The 24,999-nt window shown below is 45.2% G+C and overlaps 1 pseudogene; it reads left to right on the top strand.

Moving 5' to 3' along the window:
* The first annotated feature begins 535 nt into the window (after nt 1-535).
* LOC127193372 (peptidyl-prolyl cis-trans isomerase NIMA-interacting 4-like) lies at nt 536-1,121 on the top strand (annotated as a pseudogene).
* Nucleotides 1,122-24,999: the final 23,878 nt, after the last annotated feature.

Below are 24,999 nucleotides of genomic sequence, written 5' to 3'. Positions count from 1 at the left end.
ATCACCCTGGTGGGAACCTCACCCTGGACATAACAACTGCACAGATTGCATTGGATTCAGGGACACTTGGACAGCTGACACACTTCTGCATTTGGACAGGTCTGTCCAGGGTAGAAACTTAAGGGCTTCACCAATGGGAATCATAGCACAGTAGAATGTCAACATTACAGTGTGAAAAGAAGGCCTTAACCTCCTACCCTATTCAGCATACTTTCTCCAGCTGTCTCAGAATGGGAGGCATCATGCAGGCTTCTAGGACTGGATGTCCACATGGTCAAGGCTTGATTCCATGGGCAGGCTGACCCTCACACTAACAATTCCCATTCTGCTTCTCACTCCCTGTTCCCTCAGATCAGAGAGTCAGCACTCTACAAAGCTCTCCACCAATCTTCCTGGGTTTTCTCTTTTCCACAGCAAACCACCAGTGGCCCTTTGAATCCCGCCTCTTTAGTGCGACTTCAAGGCCTCCTCTTGGATTAAAATGATCAAAAATAGAACCCATACCCAACCCAACACCCTATGTAGGGCCTGGCAGATGTGGAATAAAGTAGGGTCCTCGTCTGCCCAGACATGGACATCTAACTTCTATCAATGTCCACTTGAAGGACAGGAATTCTGTGGCCTTAACAGCTACAAAACTCCAGGAGAAACGAAATTCCTGATCCTCATTCCAGTGTTTGGCTTCCAAGCTCACAAAGGATGGCGGTCATGGCTGAGAGTTCAACGGCAAGCTGTGAAGAGTCACCCAAGAGGAAAAAGTGGTTCTAGAAATGGAGGGAAGGGGGTGCAGCTTCTTGGAGTGACCATGTTGCCAAGAAGGCTCAGGGCCCCAAAGGTGGTGGCAATACAGTACGTCAGACACATTCTATAAGAAAAATATGGCAAAATCACAGACACCATCGGAAAGTTAAGTCTTGGATGGGATTTGTTGAAGTGGCTACAGAATACAGTGATGACAAAGCCAGGCAAAGGGGTGATTTGGGTTGGACAACCAGAGGTATCCATGGTGGGCCCTTCAAGAAGCATCATTTGTCTTGCTTGTAGTTAGGAGAGATAAGCCTGTGTTTACAGACCTGCCAGAGAAGACAAAATTTGAGGATCACATTACTATAATTGAAGAGAGAAAAATAAAATCATGTGAAAGGCTGAAATAAAAAAAAAATTAACGTTCCCCAATTTCTGATCATTTGACTTTCAGGGTAACACTTTATTTTCCCTAAGATCGCCAGCAGTTTGTAGCCCCTGAATGGTGGGACATGCAATGCTGAGAGCCTCACATGTAGCAGCCAGAAGTGACAATGGACTTCCTCTTCACACACACCCCTTACAGCCTGGGTTAACGTATTACTCTTAAGATGCACACTATCCTGCCCATTCTCCCTCTTAGCTGCTTCCTTTGCTCAATCCTTTCCTTCTTCCCTCCTCTCCCCCTCCATAGTTTACCTCTGTTTTTCCTATGTCAGTGACACTCTCATTCTGTCACCTGCTCACTTAAAAACACTGTTGTATCTACCCGTCCACTTGGGAAGGCAGGATGGTCTTTCTCTTGCTTCATCCATCTCCACATGAAGATCTCACCTGAAATCCCAGAGAGCTGGACCAGCTTGCAGTGACTTGCATGACACCTCTTTTTTTTTATTTAATTAATTTATTCAGATTACAACTAAATTGTTATCTCATCACTTGTATCCTCCCGTTCCTCTCTCCCTCCTGTTTTCACCCTATTCCCCCGCCCCCAGGTCTAAGACTGAAGGGGACTCCTCCCCCACTATATGGTCATAGGCTATCAAGTCTTATCTTGGTAGACTGCTTATTCTTTCTTTGAGTGCCACCAGGCCTCCCCACCAAGGGGAGGTGGTCAAATATGGAGCACCAGAGTTCATGTCAGAGTCAGTTCCCACTCTCCACAGGACAAGTTCAGGTTTTGAGACTGGGCTGCAGAAATACAGAACATGGACTCTTATTCAGGACTGATGAACCCACACGTAGAAGAGGAGGTAACAAATTGCAGCAAATGACTCCTATTTCTGTGGGCATGTGGGCAGATTGAGAAGATGTGCTCAATGTCTCCTGAGGCTGTAGCTCTGGCAGGTCAGTTGTATCTTTAGAACACCTGGCTTGCCTATTCCATTTAAGCCTTTGCTTTTCTTCCTTTGAAAAATAAAAGCTAATTTCCCAGGTAATGTCCCTGCCATCTCTCCCAGCCTTCCCTGCAGAAGTTCTCTGTACCTGCAGTTTCTCATCATTCGGACATCTATGCTGCCCGGGCTGTCCTTGCGCTCTTGGGCTCCTGAGATTCTCTTGCTTCGGCTCCCAAGTGTTGGGACTACAGGCTCACCACCATGGCCGGCTACACTCCTAGAAATCACTCACTCGGCAATGAATAAATGGCAGTGAGGAAGGGTCTCACAGAGTCTGCTAGTGCTTCTGGTGGGGAACGCCCCTGCAGCCTGTGCTCAGCAGAGCTTCATCTAAGTCCCCTTCTGCCCTTCCTGGCCCATCCTCTCTGCCTCCTCTCTGGCTGGGAGCAGACAGTTAAGAGCAGAAGAGGCAGTTGGAGCCTCAGCTCCCTGACCTCCTGCTTTCCCTGTGCCCTGCCCGTGTCATCCTCATCTGACTGCTGTTGTTTTTAGCAGTGAGACCCCCCCCCCCCATATTCTATCTGGAAAGAAACTCCCTGCCACTTCCTCTTTGGTGACTATTATGGGCTTGACACATAGGTTGATGCTAAGGGATGGACCCCTGTGATAGGGTCAGTTTTCCTTCAACTAAATAACAACACAATTTATAGGGATTTTTATGAGTGCCTTTTCTAGACCAAGGGCTCTGGACCCATTATGTATCTTTACTGCCTCCCCACATCTCCTCAGTGAGGCTATACTGCCTACACTTTACCAATAAGGAAATAAAGGCTCAGAGAAGTTACTCAAAGGTTCAGAGCCTGGCAAACGGTAAATTACAGGCCCAGGATCGGTACTATGGTATCTCTGACTCAGAATGTTTGCTAACCCGCTACCCTCCTTACAGGAAAGAACACTGCCACTTCTGCCTGCCCAGAGCAGCTATAAGTCAGGCCTGACCTGCCACCCATCCCTCTGAGACCATGCCAGCCACACCATCCAGGAGGTGGGGGTGGAGTGGCCACGCTAATGTGTTCAGCCTTCAGGCTGGAGATCAAACAGCTAGCAGGATGAGACGTAAATCACCCTTAGAGACAAACAGTTCCAAATGACCAGCAAACACAGATTCCCATGGACACCCTACACCACACTCCAAGCCTCCCTGCCGTCCCACAAGTGGGGGCTGAGCACACCCTGGGAACCCATCTACCCAGAGGCTTCACAGGCCCACTCATTCTGCGGAAGTGTCTTTCTCAACCAAAGCTCAGATTGGGGTCTCTGCACACAAGACCCATCATGTGCACACAGTTTACAAAACAGTGTGGGGTAAGTGGGATGTAAGTGGAAAATATGCAAGGATCTTGTCTATCAGTACCAGAGGGGTGGCTGCGATGACTTAGTTCGGGAGTGCACAGAACTGCTTACACATGACACATGACAGAAAACACTAGCTCTGTCCCTGCTTTGCTCATCACAAAATATTTTATATATTTTTTTCCACATTACCTATTTAAAGTGAAGAAAAGAGGTATTATCTCCATCCTTAGAGGAATTACAGAGATTCCATGCTAAGCTGAGATTTTTTTTTTTTTTTTTTTTTTTTTTACAGCTGTACCTGATTCACAAGGGGCCCCTCCCCTGCCTGCTTCATGAGTTATGTTGGCTTTTAAGAGATCTCGGCTTAAGATTGTTAATAACCTCTGAGCCTGTTTGCTTCCCACCAGTAACATCATTAGCAATTACTCCTCATACTTTGAGCCCCTGCTATCTGGGGACTCTGGGAAACAGTTAGTTTTGCATATGTGCTTTGAAGAGATAAAGCACATCCTTGGACAGAAACAGTGCCTTGACAGCCAATGGCCATTCAGTGCCTGTCCTGGGTTCCTCCCTCCCTCGGCCAGCACGGGTAGAAAACAGTGCTGGAAGATGCCCTCCTCCTGTCCCATTGGTGACATGTCAGTGGCTGCAGTGTGGGTAGGCAGGAGTGGCAGGCTCCTCGGAGGTTTCATTGCAGATAAGCTGTGGGCCTTCTAGGGACTTCACACCTCCTGTCACTGCCCCAGCAGCTGAAACCCAGCTCTGTGGGAACCAGAGTTGCTAACATTGCCCTCAGGGAGGCCTGGGGCATCACCATAGATGCCTCTTCACCCCTGAGGCCTGCTTCTCGTCTCCCAGCACTGCAGGCAGCAGTAACCCCCTTGTCCTGTGAAAGCTGAGGAGAGAGGAATGTCACATGAAAGTTGCCTGAGGAGGCCTGGCCAGCATCAGGCCACCAAATGGCAGGTGCCAGGTGGTTAGCATTAATGGAGAGGCTGTGGGGGGCAAGAGCTTGACTCTAGAGGTTTGACTATGGGCACTACTGCTGGTTGGCTGCCACCGCCACTCCACTTCTTCACCAAGGACACTGAGGGTTCTTAATGTGGACCTACTATGCTCTCGTATACTTGCCTCATAGGACTGATGTAACTTCGATTCTCATGTTATCTGTCCTCAGAATATCTTGCTGTTTTCTCAGTCCATTCCGGACTGCCTATCCATGACCTCCAAGCTACTTTGCCTAGCATCAGGGCTTCAACTCTCTGCCCCCCCCCCCAATGTCACTGAAATGACCACTACTTTAATTTTCATGGTAAGTATATACTTATTCTCAACCTTCCCAGGCTAAGTGGAAGAGGAGGAGAGGGTGCCAGAAAGGGACTCACCAGCTTGGCCAGATGTCATAGGTGATGACCCCTCCCCAGACTGGATGTTCTCTTTGCTCCACTCTCCACAGGCAGCCTTTGCTGGGTAGACCGGGAGTCCAAGAGGAAGATGCAAGTCACAAACAAATAGATCTGGCAGGAAGGGCAGGGCCTGGGTATCAGCAAGGATTATGATACACACTTGAGGTTCCATATCTCACAAATGAGTGGAGGCTTCTCGCATCATTCATGATGAAGTTTTCTTACAGTGTTTGGTCTGCTTTGGGATATTTCTGGCAATATTTTAAAATCTTCACTCTGTCCGAGTTGTCTCATGACAAGACTCTTCTTAAGAGCTTCTCAGTGTCTGAATGCTCTCAGTGTAAATGCATCCATGCACATTGATGGGAATAGTGACACACACCTGCAGTCCCTGCATTTGGGAGGCTCAAGCAAAGGAGAAGGATTCTGAAAACAACCTGGTTTATGTGCCAAAACCTGTTCCCTCAAAATAAACAAACAAAACATGTCTCAATAATCTTCATGAGTTGCCTCAGAACTGTGACATGAGAATATTTGTGTGTGTGTGTGTGTGTGTGTGTGTGTGTGTGTGAGAGAGAGAGAGAGAGAGAGAGAGAAAGAGAGAGAGAGAGAGAGAGAGAGAGAGAGAGAGAGAGAGAGAGAGAGAGAGAGAGAGAGATCAACCTTTCAAATTGCTGCTCAGATGACCTATTCATTTTTAAAAATTAATTTTCTCTGTTTCTCTTGAGATAGTGCCTCTAGTCCAGGCTTCTCTGGAATGTTCTACGTAGCCAAGGATGGACTTGAACTTCTATTACTCCCCCTGTATCTGAATCATGGGATTGCAAGTATGGGCCAACATCCCTGGTTTGTGCACTGCTGGGAACTAACCAGAGGTGGTTGTGCATGCTGAAAGGCTGTCTACCAACTGCACAGGTGAGTCTTTCAGCTGACTCTGAGGCACACTCTTCCCAGTGGTGGCATACTGCAACTTCCCATTGGGCTTTCCCAGAATTGGGAATCCCCCATGCAACAGCTGCACTTTAATTTTCATCATTATTTCCCCAGATCGCAGCTCGGGGCCTGTGTGGCCCATGGCTGGCGTTTGTTGGGTGAATGAGCAGACCTCTAAACCAATAGTTTCCTGTTGAATATTGAAGTATTATGCAGGCCTCTGACAGCTGGGATTGGCTGCTCAATCCTATTACCATTCTCTTCAAATCCTACTCAAGCCTTCTTAAATCCCAACACTTGCCTATTAGGTCGGAAGGGTCTCTTCCATTATGGCAGCCTCATGTGCTCTATGGTTTCAGATGTGAACCTCTAGGAGCTTCTACCATTCAGTTTTTAAGTTGAACAGTAGTAAAAAAAAAAAAACTGTTTCCTTTTTTCCCCTTCTTCTTCTTCTTCTTCTTCTTCTTCTTCTTCTTCTTCTTCTTCTTCTTCTTCTTCTTCTTCCTTTTTAATAAGAAAGGAAATGTTACAGATAGGAAGGTCTTCAAAAGGCCACTTCTCAAACCCAAAATTTACTTGAAAGCACAGACCCTTTAGCTGCAGGGCAGGCTTGGTATGTTTCTGATTACACCAGTGACCCTCACCCCCCAAACCCTTTGTAGATGGGCCTTTCTTCTAGACAACCTACTGATGAGCAAATGATCTAACAGATTTCACACCACATAAATTTAAGCCTAATAAATGACTTCGAATTCAGAGCTGCTCATTCTGGGCTCTGAGAAGGAGATCCTTTAACAAAAGCAATCGTGTAGACAATTAATAAACCCCCACACAGTACTGGGAAAGGGGAAATTCTGCTCCCGATCTCTTGTCTCCAAACAAGCTCCATCCAAATGGTTAACTTTGGGAAACTCTTGATTTATGTTGAGGCTTCTTGTTGAGGTCGTAGGAAGAGAAATCTGGACACAAACATGCCCTGTCCCATCCAGTACTGTAGTCACTAGTCATATATGGAAACTTCTAAGTTTATGACAATTAAATTTAGCAATGTGCTTTTTAAAAAAATTTCTTTTTAAATTTTACTTTATAGACATTGTTGTTTTGACTGTATGCATGTTTGTGTGAGGGTGTAGGATCCCGTAGAACTGGAATCACTAACAGTTATGAGTTACCATATGTATGGTGCTGGAAACTGAACCAGGGTCTTCTGCAAGCGCAGGCAGTGCTATAACCACTAAGCAATCTCTCCATCCCCCAACATTTGTGTTCTTTAGCTTCATTTCAAGGGCTCAGTAGCCAGACATTGCTAGGAATGACTCCATTACAATGTAAGACATAGCATTTTCATCACACACAAAGTTCATGGACAGTGCAGAACCTCTCAGGGTCCAAATTGTCTCTGTGGTGTCCTCATTATCAGTAACCATACTCCCTTTGGGCCTGAGTTATTACATCCATCTAATTAAGAAAAATGAAGTGAAGTTCATAGCAACCAAAAAAAAAAAAAAAAAAAAAAAAAAAAGACTAAAAAGAAATCCTATTGTCAATGGGCAAGAAGGGAATTTAATTTTAAATCTGCTGATAGGCTTTGGTTTCTCTCAGCTCTATGCTATTTTGGGTGATGTATTTACGGCTTTGAGGATGAACAATCTTCATTATTCAAGGCCAGAAAAGAAAATCTGCTTTCTCATCCTTGTTAGATAATTGCTCTGTCTGAATTAACCAGGTGATTGCTCTGGCTGCCAAGGGCATGCACATGTCACAGGTTTTAAGGGGCAGTAAAGTAAGGCCTGGACCTCTGTGAGCTTCATAGTCTCTTGGACATGTGGTCAGAAGAGAAGGAAGAGATGAACTAAGCCAAACGGCTGGCTTCTAGTAGTGTAGCTTGTTCCTCTCAGCAGGTAACCCTCCAGTATTGGTTTACTTATGAAGAGGAGCTGATCAGTGCTCAACCAAAAATGTATGGGATTGAAGAAGTCCTGGCAGACAAAATCCTTGAACTAATGTGTGTGTGTGTGTGTGTGTGTGTGTGTGTGTATGTGTGTGTGTAAAATGTGTGCACACACTGCACACTCCCTTATGCAAGTAGAGGCCAAAGATTGATGTTGGGCGTCTCCTACTTTTTTTGAGTCAGGGTCTCTCACTGAACTCAGAGTTTACCTATTGGCTAGACTAGGTGGTCAGGGAGCCCTGGGACCAGCCTGTGTCTGTCATCTTCCCTAGCATTATAGATACAGACATATATTGCCATTGCCTTGTGTGTGGTGATGGGAAGCAAAATTCAGGTCCTTGCGATTGCAAAGTGGGCATCTTACCAAATGTGTCACCTTCCCAGCTCCAACTAGCTCTAAATTATTGCAAGTCATCTTGAAATATGATCTTTCAGTTTCTACAGTCAGAAATGGGCTTGGCCTCATCCCAGACAACGGGTTTCCCAATCATGAGAAAGGGGTTCATGCCTGCTCCCGGAGAGGGAGGTCCTGATCTGCTGTCTGTGGGCATCCCCAACATACAGTGAACAAGACAGGTTCAGATCTGGACTAGCCTAGAAGAATGGCAAACATCCACTGGCTTTCACATACAGGTGCTCTGTTCCAAGCAGTCATTATAAATTCTCTATCATTCTACACATCTAACAGCATTTTTGCTGAGTAGATGTTATTAAAGACACCTCTGGCTTTTAGTCTGTGAGTTGCATCTTCCCTGGGGAAGTGACTGTTTTGTAAATACAGGGCTGGGCTTGATACCTTGTCAGGCCAGTTAGTCAGCATCTTTTATTTAGGATCTTAAATTTGTTTGCCTTCAAAGTTGTAGTAGATGGGTAGGAATTGACATATGTTATTTTCTTAATCTACTAATGTTTATTAAGATCGTGGTTTTTTGTTTGTTTGTTTATTTGTTTTTGTTTTTTGTCATCCCTCCTCCTTGCTGTTCATCTTTACTCTGGAGGGGGAGCTGTTCAGTGCCAAGCCAAAAATGTGTAGGATTGAAGTAGTCCTGGGAGACCCAATCCTAGATCTAAATGATTGTGTGTGTGTGTGCACATGTGTGTGTGTGCGCGCCTGTGTCTGTATCTGTGTGTGTATACAAACATGCACTTAAGCAAGTGAAGGTGTATTTACTATATTGATATATTTTAGGTATTTTTTAAAATTTCTCATTTGTGCAACTTTTCGTGGATTTCACACTGTCATGTGCTTTCATCATGTTAACTGTCTTTCCTATCTGAATGTAGGACATCTATGAGCATGTTTGTAAGGTTGTCACAGCAGTCATTGATCCCCTCCATTTTTGCCTGTTTGAAGAGGTCTTTATTTTTCCATAATTTTTGAAAGATATCTTTGCTGGGTATAGTAGTCATGATTGGCTGTTATTTCCTTCTAGGACTTGGAATGTGTCTCATTTCTTCACTGCATGTATGTTTTCTGATGAGAAATCTGTTCTTACTAAATGTGACTTGGTAATCTCTTTTCCAAATTTTTAACACTTTCTCTTTGCCTTGTACTTTTGACAATTTGACTATCATGAGCTGCAATGAAGAGCTTTTCTGGACAAATCTAGTTGCAGCCTTATACACATCCTGTGCCTTTGTGTCTTGTCTTTACCAAGGTTAGGGAAATCTTTTAGCTATGACTTCATCAAAGGAACTTTCTATGCCTTGTTTCCTTCCTTCAGGGGCTTCCATTTGTACACTTAGTGGTATCTCAAGTGCTGCTTTATGCTTCCCCCCTTTTTAATATTTTAAAATATTGCTTTCAAATTTGAAATGTCTTTCTTCTGTTTGAGCTAGTCATTCTTTCAGCTGCATTCTGGTTTTGACATGTTGAGACACCAAACCTTTTCAAACCCCTGTGCTGATGTTCTCACATATAATGATTTGTTTTTCCGGCTTTGTTGGGTTTTGTGTTTGTGTTCTCCCAAGTTTCATTGTTTCCTTAAAGCCGTTCTTCTGAATTCCTTGCCAGGTATTTTGTTATCCTGGAGGTCTGGGCTGAAGAGTTATTGTGTTGTTTGTAGGTCTCATGTTACCTTGTTTTTCTGTATTTCTTGTGACCCTCCATTGAGATTTGCACAGCTGTGGAATCAATCATCTTCTCTACTCCAGAGGGGGGATACTTGGCATGCTTTACCCTAAAGCTACGTCCTAAAGTAATGGTTCAAGACCTATGTTCACTTTGGTTCCAACTGGACACCATAACTTAGTCCTGTCATAGCTTCTCCTGCTGTAACCCATGGGCCTGGGTCCAGCAAAGAAAGATCTTTTGGCACAAGAGACCACATGGGGAAGGAATACTTTCATGGTCCAGGTGGGTGTGGCTTAAGCTGGCGGGTACACAGGATGGCAGGTGGTTGGTGGCTGGTGGCTGGTAGTATTTGAAGCCATGCTGCATCAGCTTGGAACCTAAGAGTTGAGGGACAGATAATGCAATTCTTTCTCTACAGCAAAGCTATTGTATAAACTTAGGGCAGCTCCCCTAACTGGCCTCCAGTCTGTCCTTCCTATTGCAAGACTTGTCAGTGACCATGATGAGGTTCCAGGTACTCACCCGGATTGTCATATTCACCACTTCCCCTTTAATGGGTGGCTTCCCAGGTGCATTTTATCCCATTCTGTACAACTGACAACCCACATCTACGGGATTACATCTTTCCTTTGCTAGGTTGTAAGCACCACTCTTTAAGATGCAGTTATTTGCCATTCTGGTTATTTATAAAAGAAGAAGCAGGTAGGAGGCCTCCATGTGACAACCTTGCTGTCTGATGAATTAATGAATACCCCAACCTGATATTCACTGTCAGGAAAGAGTATCATCACCAACTGCCCAAAATCCTGGGTTTGTCCCCATGCCTTTCCTTCCCATTGTTTATTCATACCAAGCTCTGTAGAGTTTACTTGCCAGGATGCTCCTAGACTCTATTCACTTTTCCGCCTATCCACTGATACCTTGGTCCAAGCTGCAGTCATCATTCCTCTTGGCTGCTGCTGTATAGTCAGTGTAGCATCACTGTGGAGGCCATTGTTGTCCCTTGAGTGAAATCCCACCTCATCTTCCTGCTTTTAGTTTTTTAATATCCTCCATTGCCCTTATGAGAAAATCAAGATCCTTTAATGAAATTGAGAGCCTTCCATCTTCTGCCCCTCTCGGTCTCTGGTCTCTTTCTCACCATGTCCCCCACCCCCTGCCTCGCAGAGCCATGCTCTAACATCTGTCAATTTCTTGAAGCCCTGAGAGGCTGCTTCCCAAAAACTGCTCTTTTCTTCTTCTTTAATCATCCCCCACTCCCTGGCTGGTTGAGTTCTTTCACTTCTCCCACCTTAATAAAGGGTGACTTCCTCACTGGAGTGTTTCATGAGCTTTGTACAAAGTGCTCCCCAGCTCAATGTCTCAGCATTCCCAGCGTCAGTTGTTTTACATTGAGGTGGGCCATCCCTCTGTGCTCACTGAAGCTCTCTAGTCTGACTCACAATGTATACAAACCACTGAATGAACTACACTATGGAGTAGGTCAGATCTGGGGTGTTTTTCCCCCTTTGAGTTGTGTTTATTATTCCATTGGTATGTGTGTGTGTGAATACGTATACTACAGTGTGTGGGTCAGAAGACAACTCTGAAGCTGGATCTCTCCTTTTCCCTTATACTTGGCATCTGGGGTTCAACCTCAGGTTTTCAGGCTTGCATCACTGGGCAGTGAGTGCTTTTACACACTGACCCACCTCACTGGCCCCAGGCCTGGTTTCAAATCTTGGTTTAATCATTTTCTGACTTGTGTGAACTTAGGCATATCACTTATTTCCTTGAGACCCAGTTCTTAATGTGTAGAAGAACCTAACAACCATCTCATCAGGACTTAGAGAACAAATGAAGTAATTTTCACAGAATGCCCCAAGCAGCCAGCATCTGGCACATAATTGGCAATTGGGAAATGGTTATTGCCACTACCAAAATGCCCCTCCTCTTTGAGAATCATGTCCATAATGTGCTCCCAGAGTGGTTAAGAGATAATTAACAAAATGTGTGGAGCATGTTGCATAAACCACCTCCACTAAAATCGCTAATAAGAAAAAATATGCAGGCCTTTACCATACACACAAGGGAAAAGCATGGTAGAAATATCCCAAAAATAACAATTGTCTCCCCTTTATAAAATTTTTAATTACTTGAATTTTTTTTCTTTTCCTTCTTTCCTTCCTTCCATTCTTTTTCTTTCTAGTTTTTTAACCTCTTTCCAATACCACACAAGTGCCTTACTATTACAATGTTAAAAAAAAAAATGCAACTGCTATTTTTCTAAAAAGAAAGCAAAGGGAAATCTTATTATTAGAAAAGGAAAGATCTAGGCAGTGGTAGCACATGCTTTTCATCCCAGCACTCAGGAGGTAGAAGCAAGTGAATCTCTGAGTTTGAGGCCAGCCTGGTTTACAGAGCATGTTGCACAATAGCCAGTGCTACACAGAGAACCTCTGTCTTGGGGTGAGGCAGAAGGAAGGTGTGTGTGGGAAAGATGATGGAAAGAGGAAACAAAATCGAAGCAGAAAAAGAAGAGCAGTGAGATTGGGTAATGCTGGTTCTTTAGCCCCACAGGGTCCATCTTTGGGAAGAGCAACCTGTGTGGGTAACGCTGCCTTGTCAGCTTCTCAGGCTGTGAAAGGTGACTGAAAGTCTCATTTTAAACAAGCATTGTCGGAATTTCCAACAATGAATAATCTTGGGCCATTGGACCCTTTGATACTCCAGAACAACCCTCTCACTTTGACACCATCTATGTCTACTGCATAGATGAGGAAACCGAGGCACAGACAGATCCATAGGGATCCCAACCATAGGGATGATGGAGAGTGTTACATGTGTCTGTAAGTACCTCTCCAAGGGGGTAGCTTCCAGTTTTGAACCAGAGACTACAAAAGAGACTGAAATGTTTACCCAACAGAAGCGTTTGCCTTGAGGGTCTTCTAAAGCAAGTGGCTTCTTGAGCAATGTCTTCTTAATGGTTAGCAAGTAGAATGGGTATAAACCAGAAATAGGTGCGCATAAATAAATATTTCCACCTCACACTAAAAACAGATGCTACGGGTGAGGGGAGGGGCAGCTTCCACAAGAACACACGACTATGTAAGCTGGAATAACACTCTTCTTCCAGCGGGGAGCTTCCACAAGAACACAGGAGTATGTAAGCTGGAATAACACTCCTCTTCCAACACTGTGGGCACTTGGTGTTTAGACATCTTGTCCCACTAAGCTGCCTTTCAGAGACTGGTTGCGTCTTTACGAGATTTATGAAGATTGCTTAGGCAACCCCCGCCCCTTCCACCCTCCCTTTCCCCTTTAATGTGTGTCTCTAGGCATCCCTATTGACTGAGCTGAAATTCGGTGTGAGGCCTACACTGGGTGCATGTTCCAAATCTGTCAGTTGCCTCGAGATAAGTTTCTGAGCCTTCTTGGTGGATGAGACTTGAAAGGTCACCTGGTTCACCCCTTCACCCTCTTGCCCTCCTTCTACCTAAACTGTTCCCGCAACAGATGGAATGTGGCTCTGCTTGCAGGGACCTCCAGGGAAGATGTCTCTGGCCTCTCCATGGGAAGCCCTCATCAACTCTTAATCAGAATGTTTAGGACCCGTGGGAGAGCTCCTGAGGAGTCTAGCTTATCAAGGTGGGATTTATTTATTTACTGTCCAAATCATTTCACATCAGATTAGCTTGTTGCTCTCTGTGCTCACCAGCTGAGAGCCGAAGTGACAGATCACCCCGTTGCTTATTTAACCAACCATAAACAGGACTTGAAAGAAGGCGAGTTTGCCACACATAACTCATCTTTTGAGAATCTGACATGCATCAAGTTGATGGCAAACTTCTGCTCATTATCTGAAGACACTTTTTCTACTCCCCCTCCCTTTTCTGTTCCCGAAGGGAGCTACTGACCTCAGAAAACTCGCTAGTTTTATACCAAGAATGGAAGAAGAGCCAGATACAAGCCAGAAAGTTGCCTCCACCCCAAATGGCCTGGGCTCTTAAAAGTTCCTTTTTTTTTTTTTTTTTTGTCTCTATGAGCTTAGTGACCAGACCCTGAACTGTTTCCCAAAGAATCTGAACTGCAATAGAATTGTCATGATGAAATTGTAATATCTTTTTTGTTTTATTTTGTTTTTCAAGACAAGGTCTCTTTAGGTAACACTGGCTGTCCTGAAACTTGCTGTATAAACTAGGCTGGCCTTGAACTCAGAGATCTAGCTGGATCTGCCTCCAGAGTGCTGGGATTAAAGGTGTGCACCACCACTGCCTGGCTTAAAATTGTAATCGCTTTTTCCTTCTTTCTTTCTTTCTTTCTTTCTTTCTTTCTTTCTTTCTTTCTTATTTCATTTGTTGTTGGTGGTGGTGGTGTTGGTGGTGGCAGTGGTAGTGGGTTTTTTTCAAGACAGGGTATTTCTGTGTAGCCTTGACTATCCTGGACTTACTTTGTAGACCAGGCTGGCCTCGAACTCATAGAGATCTACTTGCCTCTGACTCCCGAATTGTAATATCTTAACAAATGATGTGTCTCTGTGATGTATACAAAGGAGAACTGTGTCCCATATTTCACAGAATGATTCCATCTAAAGCATGTTGCTCCTTTCTTAATTGCCCCCTCCAGCCTTTCTCACCATCACCAAATGAGGGAATAAATGCAAGGTTGATAACCTGTTCCAAGCCAAAGACTGGGATGGGTGTTGGGATTGTAGAAAACACATTATTTTATTAAACATTATCATAGGAGGTCAGAGAGGTGGCTTATGAGGAAAAAAATGTTTGTTCTGCGAGCACAAGGACCAGAGTTTGGATTTCCAGCACCCATATAAAATGCCAGGTGGGCATAGCAGCCTGTCTATTGCCCCAGAACCTGGAATGTAGAATCTAGATTAAAGTGTAAGACCTTGTCTCAATATATATAAGATCGAGAGAGCTGGAGAAGACACCAGATGTCACCCTATGACCTCCACACATATGTGGACACATGTACATGTATATTTTCATACACTTTGTCCCACTAACATACACACACACACACACACACACACACACACACACCAAAAGAAAAATCAACACAGCCTTACATGACTTACATTGTAATTACAAGTAAGGACACAGGTTGAGACAAGCTCTTTGTGTTGCTTAAACACACTGATGAAGAACTCACATTTGTGTCTCAAGCCCACATTTACTGATATCAGAGGCTTTTTGTACTGCCTAGACTATATCTTAAGTACAGAGAAGATGGCTGATGACTGAGATTACATATAGTACAGTCAGGTGTGGTGTAGTGTGTGTGTGTGTGTGTGTGTGTGTGTGTGTGTGTGTGAGAGAGAGAGAGAGAGAGAGAGAGAGAGAGAAAGAGAAAGAGAGAGAGGGAGAGATGACTAACATACAAGAAATCAAAGGATTAAAGAGGAAACAAAACCTAGGTTGGAATATACAGACAGTAATGACCCAGATAATAACAATAATATTTTCATGGTAGTAAAATAAAGAGTAGAGCAGGAAATGAAGGGACAGCCATTTTCTTTATCATCAATTATTGGGGTGCTCTGTTCATGGAAAGTGAGGTCACACACAGAGTCAAGGAATGGAACTCACACACAGTTCTCAAGAACCAGCAAACACTATGGTAATGGCACTTCAGCCCTTCTGGTTGCAAACAAATGGGTTGCTCCTCTCCACACTTACCAATTTCTGTGGGTGTATTGAGGGTGTGGTGTGAGAAACCCTATGTTTGGGGACCCCTGAGCTTATGTGCTGTGTCAGGTTATTTAGAGAAGGCCACTTGAGAATGTCCTGAGATCTTCTTGGGACTCTGGAAGTGCACACCATTTCCAATGTAATCTCAACCCAGTGGGATGATGGCGAAAGGTAGGCTGCTCATCTCATGATCTGAAGGACCAGCTATAAATCCCTTGGTTCTCACATTTCTCTGTAAGATGAAGAGAATATCCCCAACACTGGAGCAGAGCTATAAGAATTAGAGTTTTATAAAGAAAAAATGTGCTTGGGTTCCTTCATTTTCTACCATGTACAAAAGGACATAGTAGGTTGGGCATCATTATTTTTTAAGTAGAAAGTAGTTCTGTGCCCCAGGGTTTCCACTTCTAAGTGTATTCCCCCAAAAAAAACCCAAACAGGTGTTCAAAAACACCATGTAAGAGTGTCCCTAGTAGCACAGTTTGCAATAACCAAAAGAAGAAATGAAATGGAAGTTTCTGGCTTCTTTGATGTCTCAGTTGCGTCATGTGAATGTGTTTTTTGTTGGGGTCACAAGTGTGGGATTGTAGGAGTGTTCTTCCACCACTGAAAGCAGATTCATGATCTTTGTTAGCTGAAAACAGACATGTGAGAGGGCACGTGATGTTTTACTGGAAGCTGTCTCATGTGAGGGATGTAGTTTTTGCCAGCAGTAAAACATTCTTGTTTGGACTTGGAGAAACAATAAATAGAAGTCTACAGACAATGAGACAGCACTTTGGCATCGCTGTGCTTTGTAACAGTTCACGTTGCTTCACTGGGCTTCGTTTTTCTACACTATGTTTCTTTTGCAGAGAGAAATGCTCCAGAGAACTTCTTGTGGCACTGTGGCTGAATCTGGCCACTTTTGCTGATGCCTGCCAATTGAGTTTTGCTGTTTCTGCTGGATTGTGATTCTGCTACTGATTCGTGTTGCTGTTTGGTGTTTGCTATTTGACTGGACTGCTGGTATCCTGACGAAGAAGAGTAGAATCACCTCAGAGAACTATGTTTACAAAGATCCACAACTCCCTTTTCCTGCTAACCTTCCTTCTCCCCTACCTCTGGTCAGTGGGTTGGAAGGGAGGTAGAAGCATTTAAGAAACCTAAATAAAGTGGTTTTTTGAAAACTCTAAGCAAACAAAGAAAGAATCCAGATACCCACCAAGTTAATGAATGTGACCTAGTCACATAATGGGGTACTAGTAACAAAGAATAAAGGAAGCATGGACACAAGCTGAACCATAGATAAAATAAAAACTCCTTAGTGAATGCTGAACACCCAAAGGATCCCATGTGTCTGGAATAGTTGTATCCATAGAAGAGGAAGTGGGCGGGAGGTTGCTAGGGGCTTAGAGGTGAGAGGAATCAAGACCTTCATTTTCATAGAGGAGAGTGTTTCTATGGGAGTAACAAAAATATTCTGAAGTAGAGGACAGCAGTAACAAATGTTCTAGTCACACTGAACTGTACACTTGAAAATGGTTAAAATGGTGATTTTTATAGTTCACATATTTGACAGTAAAAATATACAAGGAATTACAGCCGAGAAGATTCCATGATGCAATGTGAGCGGAGCTCTCCCTCTCCTTGGACACAGAGCTGTGTGGACACCAGCTCTGAGCAGCAACCTGCATTCCTGAGGCCCAGCACACACAGCCTGTGTATGCTCTTGACTACCTGTAGGGTCTCCACCATACTAGACAAAGACCCTTTCTTTCTCTGTGGGCAGGGGCGCAGTGAATGCATAAACATGGGCAGGAAGGCCGGCTGCTTGAAAGCTTCCAAAAGGCTCTTTCTGACAAGTGAAAAATGTTGGTGACTTGAAGTCACAGGGCCAGGCTTTTAACAACCCTGCGCATATTTATTTAACCCAGTAAATACGTTTATTAGCAAGGCCGCCTTTGCAGAGCAGGTAATGCATTTCCCATATGGTTCTGCTTTTTAGACCCGGCCACAACGGCTCACACCTAGCTCCCCTCCCGCCTCTGAGGTTAAGACCTTGGTGTGTTACCACTTCATTGCCTTGGCCCCTGTGTGTGTGTGTAATTACAGTCTTTCCCAGAGAGAAGGAAATCCCCCGGCCTCGGCCTTAACTAGCCTCGGCATTGCACTACCAAAGGGCACGTCTCAGAGGGGGGAAGAGAGAGCTAATAAAGCCTTCACATTATTAACTTTTTCCTTCTGAAAGGAATCCTGAAACATGCCATCGCCCCACATTAAAGGCTGTGTGTGAGAGCTGCCACCACCTAATGAGTTGCTCAGACCCTAGGCCACATGCAAGAGCTTTGGAGGCCCCCTTTTAACTAACCTTGATGTTGTGCCAGCCCTGAGGGTGTGGGCAAGGCTTGAGGGAGGTTGCAACCACCCCCACTCGGAGTTAAGGTTTGCACCTGACAGAGGGGACCTGGTCCAAGCTGGCAGAGCACCTCCCAGGATGACATAGAGGTAGGTGGCAAATAGTCATGTCACGAAGGGCATGCTAAGACAGGTGTGTCAAGTACCAAGTGTCTCCTTGGTGTATAATGAGCCATAGTTGGGGTCTTGGACCCTCAGAGCTGAGACCTCCAAAGTAAACTGAGGTATGACCAGAGATACAGTAAATATAGCCTCTGGGTCTTCACCCAGCTCTCAGGCATCCTCCCCTTAGGCCAATAGAAGTATCCTTGATTAAAGATGTGTTGGTGTTTTAAGAAAGGCTGTAATATCCTTCCAGGAATTCTGGAAATCCAGTGGCTACAACTACACACTGTGAGGTGGTAGACAGACACCTACCAGCCAATGAGAGATGACAGATATCTAGGTTTAGCACTGAGGGAAAGTCTCAGGCGTGTCCTGGTCTTAGGTTGGGTGGCTGTCTGTGTTCATGCTCTCAGAGTTACTGTTTTGATTCCTGGGGTTACCACAAGGAGCCCCAGGGACGAGCAAGGCTCAGAAAGCAACTGCCCTTCACCCCTCTTTTCAACCCTGGGCAGGAAGAGACTTAGGGCCAAGTTCCAAGTTTAGATAAGGTGCTTTTCTTTCCAGCCCAAAGATGTGGTTTCCTGGTGCAGTGGTGTGCCCCTTCTTACACTCCTGTCTTGTGTTAGATGGTTCTAGAGGAAGCACGGGGGGACCCAGGGAGAGATCACTAGTTCCAAGCTCTGTAAACTCCTATCTCCTCTCTATTCATGTGTGCAGGTGAAGCTTGTGTCTTTTTGCCCTCCCAACCTTTCACACCAAAGCCATGCCTTCTGCATAGGTGCTTATTCTAGAACTGTGTAGACAGTTGGGCATGCTCTGCATTGGCAATTCCTGGGTCGAAGTGGGAGAGTTTAAATCAGCTGCGAAGTGAAGGAAGTCCCCACTCATTGGAGAGCTTAAGTCTGTACAGTACAGTGATTGTAGACACGAGGAGAGCCAGCCTCCGGGAGGCTATGGTAGCTATAGTCAATTCCTCTTTGCCGTCCCTAAAGCACTTTGGCATGCTGTCTCTCATTTGGCTCTCACTGTTGCTTGGAATGGGCAGGCACTGTGAACCCACGCCACATTCGAATAAAATGAAAGCCCTGAAGAAACATTGTATTCAGCTGCCAATGACAGAGGCAGAACTATGGCTGCGGTTTCCATGGGCTGGTTGGTTAGTGGCTTTGTCACAAGACTCCAGATATTTGTCCCGAAGCTAGGAGATTCACACTACTCTTCAGGCTCTGCCCCACCACATGTGTCTATGCACACCTGGTGGGAGCCGCTCTTGGCATCCTTGACAGGTAAGCCTAGTACTCAAAAGCCTATTCTGTTAGCTGGCTGTTTGTAGTTAAGATACTTACCTCATTCATTCATTCATTCATTCATTCATTCCACAAGTATTGATTGGGTAGCTGTATACTGCAATGAGCAAGACACACAAAGGATCCCTGCATGTTGTGTCCTCACGAAAGCACGAGGCTTAGTGAAGTACTCAACAGTGGGTTGACTTCCATCTGCTCATTCTCCCAGGGCTTTGCAGAGAAAGTCTTGCTGTGTCTTCTCCCCACCGAGAGCAGAAGACAAGGTTCATCTCTAAGCAGTCTCAGGCTGTGGAGCAGGCAAGGGAGGCATGGGAAATTTTCCTGTTTGCTCCTGGGCTTGCATTTCCTGAGTCAGGGCTGGCAGGGGCGTTGTCACGCTTGGACGCCACAGCTAAGTGCCTTTAGCAGCAGGTGCTTGTCTAGGTGGAATGATTTTCCCTGTGACACTGTATGCTGCCTGGACCAGGCACCCACTGTGTGTTGTTTATTTACAGGCTTTCTAAAGAAAGTGCCAGTTGCTCCACTCAAACATGGGGGTGGGGGTGGGGGTTCAGCAGCCATATTCATCATTGGGTTAAAAATGTCCATATCAATTTCTATGAACAGCCCTGGGCACATGGTAGGCAAAAAAAAAAAAAAAAAAAAAAGTACCTAATTTCGGTTTGTTCCTATTGGGGGTGGGGGTGAGGTGGGACTCAGATTCCAAGCCTGGAAGGAACACGTCTTTGCTTGCAAAAGACCCTCAGGTCTGCCAAAGTCAGCTCTGTCATTTTTTCCAGGAGGTACTTTACTGGGAAGAGAAAGGGTATAAAAGCTTGGTGGTCGTGGTCTGAACTTTCTCCCCCTTCCCCCTTCCCCCTGCCTCCTTCTGGAAGCTTTTCCAGACATTTCAAGGGGAGAACTGGGCATGCCGCAGAGGCTTCCAGGCTTTAGGTCTCCGAGGCAGCAGCTGTGTGTGGATTTGTCTATCAAAGGCTGCACATTGGGGGACCCTTGAAGTTGTAGAGAGGAAATGAATTTGTGGGTATCAGGGGACCAGAAGAGGTATACAATGTGTTCTTAGAAACAAGCTTTAAAAAAAAAAACTTGCCTAAGTCATATGTTAAGAAAGACCCATCATCCCCCAGGAAGTCTGCTCTTGCCAAGATCTGACCACTTTACAAGTAAGAGAAGGTAACATTTAGAATCACTAAGCGGCTTGTGTTTCAGCTTTCAGATCTTGGGGGAGGGTACAGCCTCATGCCACATCGCAGAAGACAACCAAGGGCCCTGCAGAGCATGCTAAATGCACTGATGCAGGTAGGTGTTTGCCTTTTTTGGTGCTGGAGAGGGAGCCCAAGCCCTGGGGCATGCTAGGCAAGGGCTCTGCCACTGAGCTACACGCCAAGATACCTGTTTGCAAGCAGTGACTCCTGGCTGGCATATGTGAGTTGCTTTGAAAGTTGGTGTGAATTCCTCATAGGAAGAGTGGATGAGGCCACCCTGTGCATAAGGAATAGGCTACACAAACACGATTTTGACAGTTCAGAGACTAGTAGGATTGAGAAATGCTAAGCGGGAGATGTGGCTAGAGGTAAGTAGAAGCGCCCCCAACAGGAGCTGGTCTGCTGTTAGGGACCTTATCTGGTACAGGGCATATAATAAAACGTGTGTTTCAGAAATCCAAGGGTCAATCTGATGCGCTAAGTAGGGCAGCCTCTTCTGCTGATCACAGAGATGGAAGCATTAGTGAGTGGTGGGCCATGCAATAGTCTCCACACAGCGACAGCAGCTGGTTTGCTGTGCACTGGTTATTCTGTGCTGTCTGGAGTCAGCCAGCCTCAGGGGCCCCTCAGTGCTCAGTGGCCCTCCTTCCTCCTTGGAAACTGTCTGTCTTCATTCGAGCCAGCAAGTCCAGACTTTCTCCCCTGTGGTGTGTGTGTGTGTGTGTGTGTGTGTGTGTGTGTGTGTGTGTGTTGGAAAGCCCTGGTCTTGTCCACCACAGGCAGCTCACAGCTTTCAGCAGAGGATTACTTAAAATAACAAGTTAATGACTGTCCTTGAGTTAGCTTGGCTTGCATGGAGAAGCAGACTTGCCCGGGATTCGTTTTACTAGAGTCTGATCAGGGTGGGAGCACATTCCAACCCAGAAGAGAAAAAGACAGAAAGACAGAAAGAAAGAAAGAAAGAAAGAAAGAAAGAAAGAAAGAAAGAAAGGAAAGAAAGGAAAGAATGTTTTATTCTGTCAGGACAGAGTTAGAGGAATCGGGTGGACGCTGTGCTTTATTTAACTAGGTAACAGCAGTGGGGAGGTCTTCTGGCAGCGCTGTGTTGCAGACCTACCTAGGCATGATGCTTGCTGTGTTGTGGGGAGCAGATGATCTGCCCTGCCTCCTAAGAAACAGCCAGGAGTATAAGTGAGAGCATGGAGAGGGAGATGGAGGTGGTACGGGGAAGGGGAGAGTGGGGATACAAAGGGCAAAGGACAACAAAAGCGCTGGCTCTTCTCAGTTAGCACACAGACCACCTGCATGGCTTGGTCTTGAAGGTGTCTGAGCTCACTTACTCAGTCACTCAATAAAAAAACGAGCTTGGATAAAGCAAGTACCTGTGACACCATGGTCTAGTCATTGCAACAGAGACATCCAAAATACGCTGAACGTGACCCATGTTCCTTCACATCTTCTTGCTTGTGTTTATGTCCTAAGAACACGCACTACAAATTCACTATACACATGTTAATGCACACCTGTGATCACAAGATTCAAAACACTGAGGCAGGAGGATTCGAGCTCAACATGTTAAGTACTCAATACTGTATGGTTAAATACACATACATGCAGTTCAGTGGGACTGTAGCTGTTATTGAGGTAGCATGCTTGAAATTTCATATCATTAGTCACTTCCTACTTCTCTGATCCCCTGTCCAGGAAAGCCACCATTGTCCTCTTTGTGCTTATGTGTGTGCCTTTTTTTTTTTTTTAAAGACCAAGCTAGCCTCAAACTGGACAGTTGGCAAAGGATAATCTTGAACTTCTGACTCCCCTGCCTCCACACCCCAGGTTCTAGGATAGCAGGTGTATGTCCCTATGCCTAATTTACTGCAATGCTGTGCATCAAATGCAGGGCTTTGTTTATGCTGGGCAGGCCCTCTATCTCCATCTCCAGCCTCTGCAACTGTTTTAGATCCCTCCCAGATGTGGAAATACACAGTTTGGCCTTCAGTGGCTGGCTTATCTCAGTTAATATAATGTCTTCCTGGCTCATCTTTGCTATTGCATATTCTGGAATTTCCTTTATTTTTATGGCCAATATTCTCCCTTTGTATACATTCTCTAATCATTTACTCAATAATGGAAATTTAGGTTGTTTCCACATTTGTGGTACTGTGAAAAGTATCCCAATGAACACGGGGGATCCTAATTTCAATTATTTTGGATAGAGACCAAAAAGGGGGATTATTTTATAAGTAATGTCTACACTGCTCACCACAGCTGCTAATGCCATTTTGCGTTCCTAGCAAATGTGCACAAGAATTTCAGTTCCACCACATCTGCAACACCTGTTTTGTTGTTGTTGTTGTTGCTTTTATTTGTTTGTTTTGTTTTGTTTTGATTTTCATCTATTAAAGTAATGGCCAACCTACTAAGTGAGCTGATATCTGACTGTGGGCTTGATGTGTACTTCCCTGTCACCCAGTAATACTAAGCCTCTTGTCACATACCTGTTGGCCACTTCCATGTCTTCATCAGAGATTTTAGACAACTTGTATTTTGTGTGAATTCAGTGACAGAGAGGTCCGGAGCCCAACCAACCTGACCCTCGCTCTAGTTCTTTTCTTCATGAGGGAGGGCAAGGAGAGGACCTGAGGGAACCAGCTGAAGGTCAGGCTGGACCTCTCAGGAGCAGTCGGAAGTGTGGCCTGGAAGGTCCTATGGGGGAGTTTGCCAGAGACACAGCAGGAAGTGGGGATTTCCAGTCCCCACTAGAAAGGAAGAGTTTAACTCAAGGGTAGACTGGGGCAGTCCCCTGAGTCCTAAACTTCCTCCCTGACCCTGTAAGAGTCCCTGGCTCTGCAACCAGAAGTTCCTGCGGGAGGAAAGTCAGGAACTGCCTGCCAAGAGTTGTGTACAGGAAGTGAAAAGACACATATAGGCCTTACAATCATGTAAACATATGACACTATGCTTTCCTTGGTCAGCCTTGGCCTTCCGACACCAGTGCGCCCTCCCCCCCCCCCCCCCCCCCCCCCCCCCCCCCCCCCCCCCCCCCCCCCCCCCCCCCCCCCCCCCCCCCCCCCCCCGCCTCTCTCTCTCTCTCTAATGTATCTCTGGCTATTCTGGAAGTTCGTATATAGACAAGGCTGTCCTGGAACTCACAGAGATCCACCTGCCTCTGCCTCCTGAGTTCTGGGGTCTTTACTACCATCCTGGGCCTTAGACTTCAGTTCTGAAAAAGAGGCACTAACTGAGAGACAGTCTGTACTGACTGAGTTCACAGTCCTGTGAGCACTGCAGTCCATCTGGTTTTGATGCTTGAATTCTACCAGTTCTTTCTTATTGGTTTACTACATGATTTTCTAAGACTCTTGCCTTAGTCAACATTTTTTTTTTCTGTCAGTGTTCTGCTGTAACTACAGAGTCTGAAGAGTTCATGAGACAATCTATCACTGGCCTTTAACTAATCATTGTTCCGTTTCCTCCAGCATAATAGAGATTCCATGCTATGAAGCTTGCAGGGTCCTTTCTAGAGCTGCTGAGTGTGGTGTTTACACACTCTAGAATCTAGAATCATTTGGAAGATGAGCTTGGGGAAGTCCAAAGGGGAATTATCTAGATTAAGTTTAGCCCCTGAGAATGTCAGTGAGGAACTATTTTGTTTGTGTTAATTAGTGTAGGAAGACTCACCCTAGTAGTAGACAAAACTATCCCCTAGGAAGAGGATTGAGAACTGAGTGGCATCATGCATTCCGTTTTCTCTGTTTCTTGATTGTAAAGGTGATGTGACTAGTTGCTTCAAGCTCTTTACCCGGTGACTTCCTCACCTTGAACTATGAGCCAGAACAAGCCCTTTCTCTCTTAAGTTACTCCTGTAAGAATGTGTTATCACACCAACAGAAAAAGAAACTAAGCCAACAACCACTATACACTATAAACATGTTTAAGCCTGCAAGGGAGACTCTTGGCAATCCTTTTATCTTGACATTTATGATCCTGGTGGCTCCCTCTTACAGGAAATCAGTGCTGATTGGACAGAAGACCACACCATGGTATGTGGTCTAAGCCAGATTATAACATCATGCCAGGACTTACTATGATCCATTTGATCACTAGCTCTGAGGAAAGCCAGTGTCATGCTCTAAGGAAGGTCATGATGCTTCAAGGGTAGGGAGACCCACATGCAACTAAGTGCAGCTCCAACCCATAGCTGTGTGGCTATCTATCTTGGGAGAGGGTCTTCCAGCTTTGCTTGGGCCCTCAGACGATGGCAACTCAAACAAAGCTGAGTGTTAGCCTCATGAGAAAAGTACTAACTCTCCCTAAAGTCCCTCCCTCCAGGAACAGAAGGAGACTATACGTGGGTATCTATGCTGCCTGGGACTGCTGGGTTGCGATGCTTGTTAGGCAACAATAGTCATAGTAGGTACAAATCTCCCTGGAAATCTAGAAGTTTCCTTCTCTCAGGCTCCCTCTCACTCCTTCAGCCATTTTACTGCCATTCCC

Source organism: Acomys russatus, chromosome 1 (genome assembly GCF_903995435.1).
Source record: "Acomys russatus chromosome 1, mAcoRus1.1, whole genome shotgun sequence".
In the NCBI taxonomy this organism is placed as follows: Eukaryota; Metazoa; Chordata; class Mammalia; order Rodentia; family Muridae; genus Acomys; species Acomys russatus.
The sequence above is the reverse complement of the archived record's forward strand: the minus strand, read 5'-3'. Positions and strand labels throughout refer to the sequence as shown.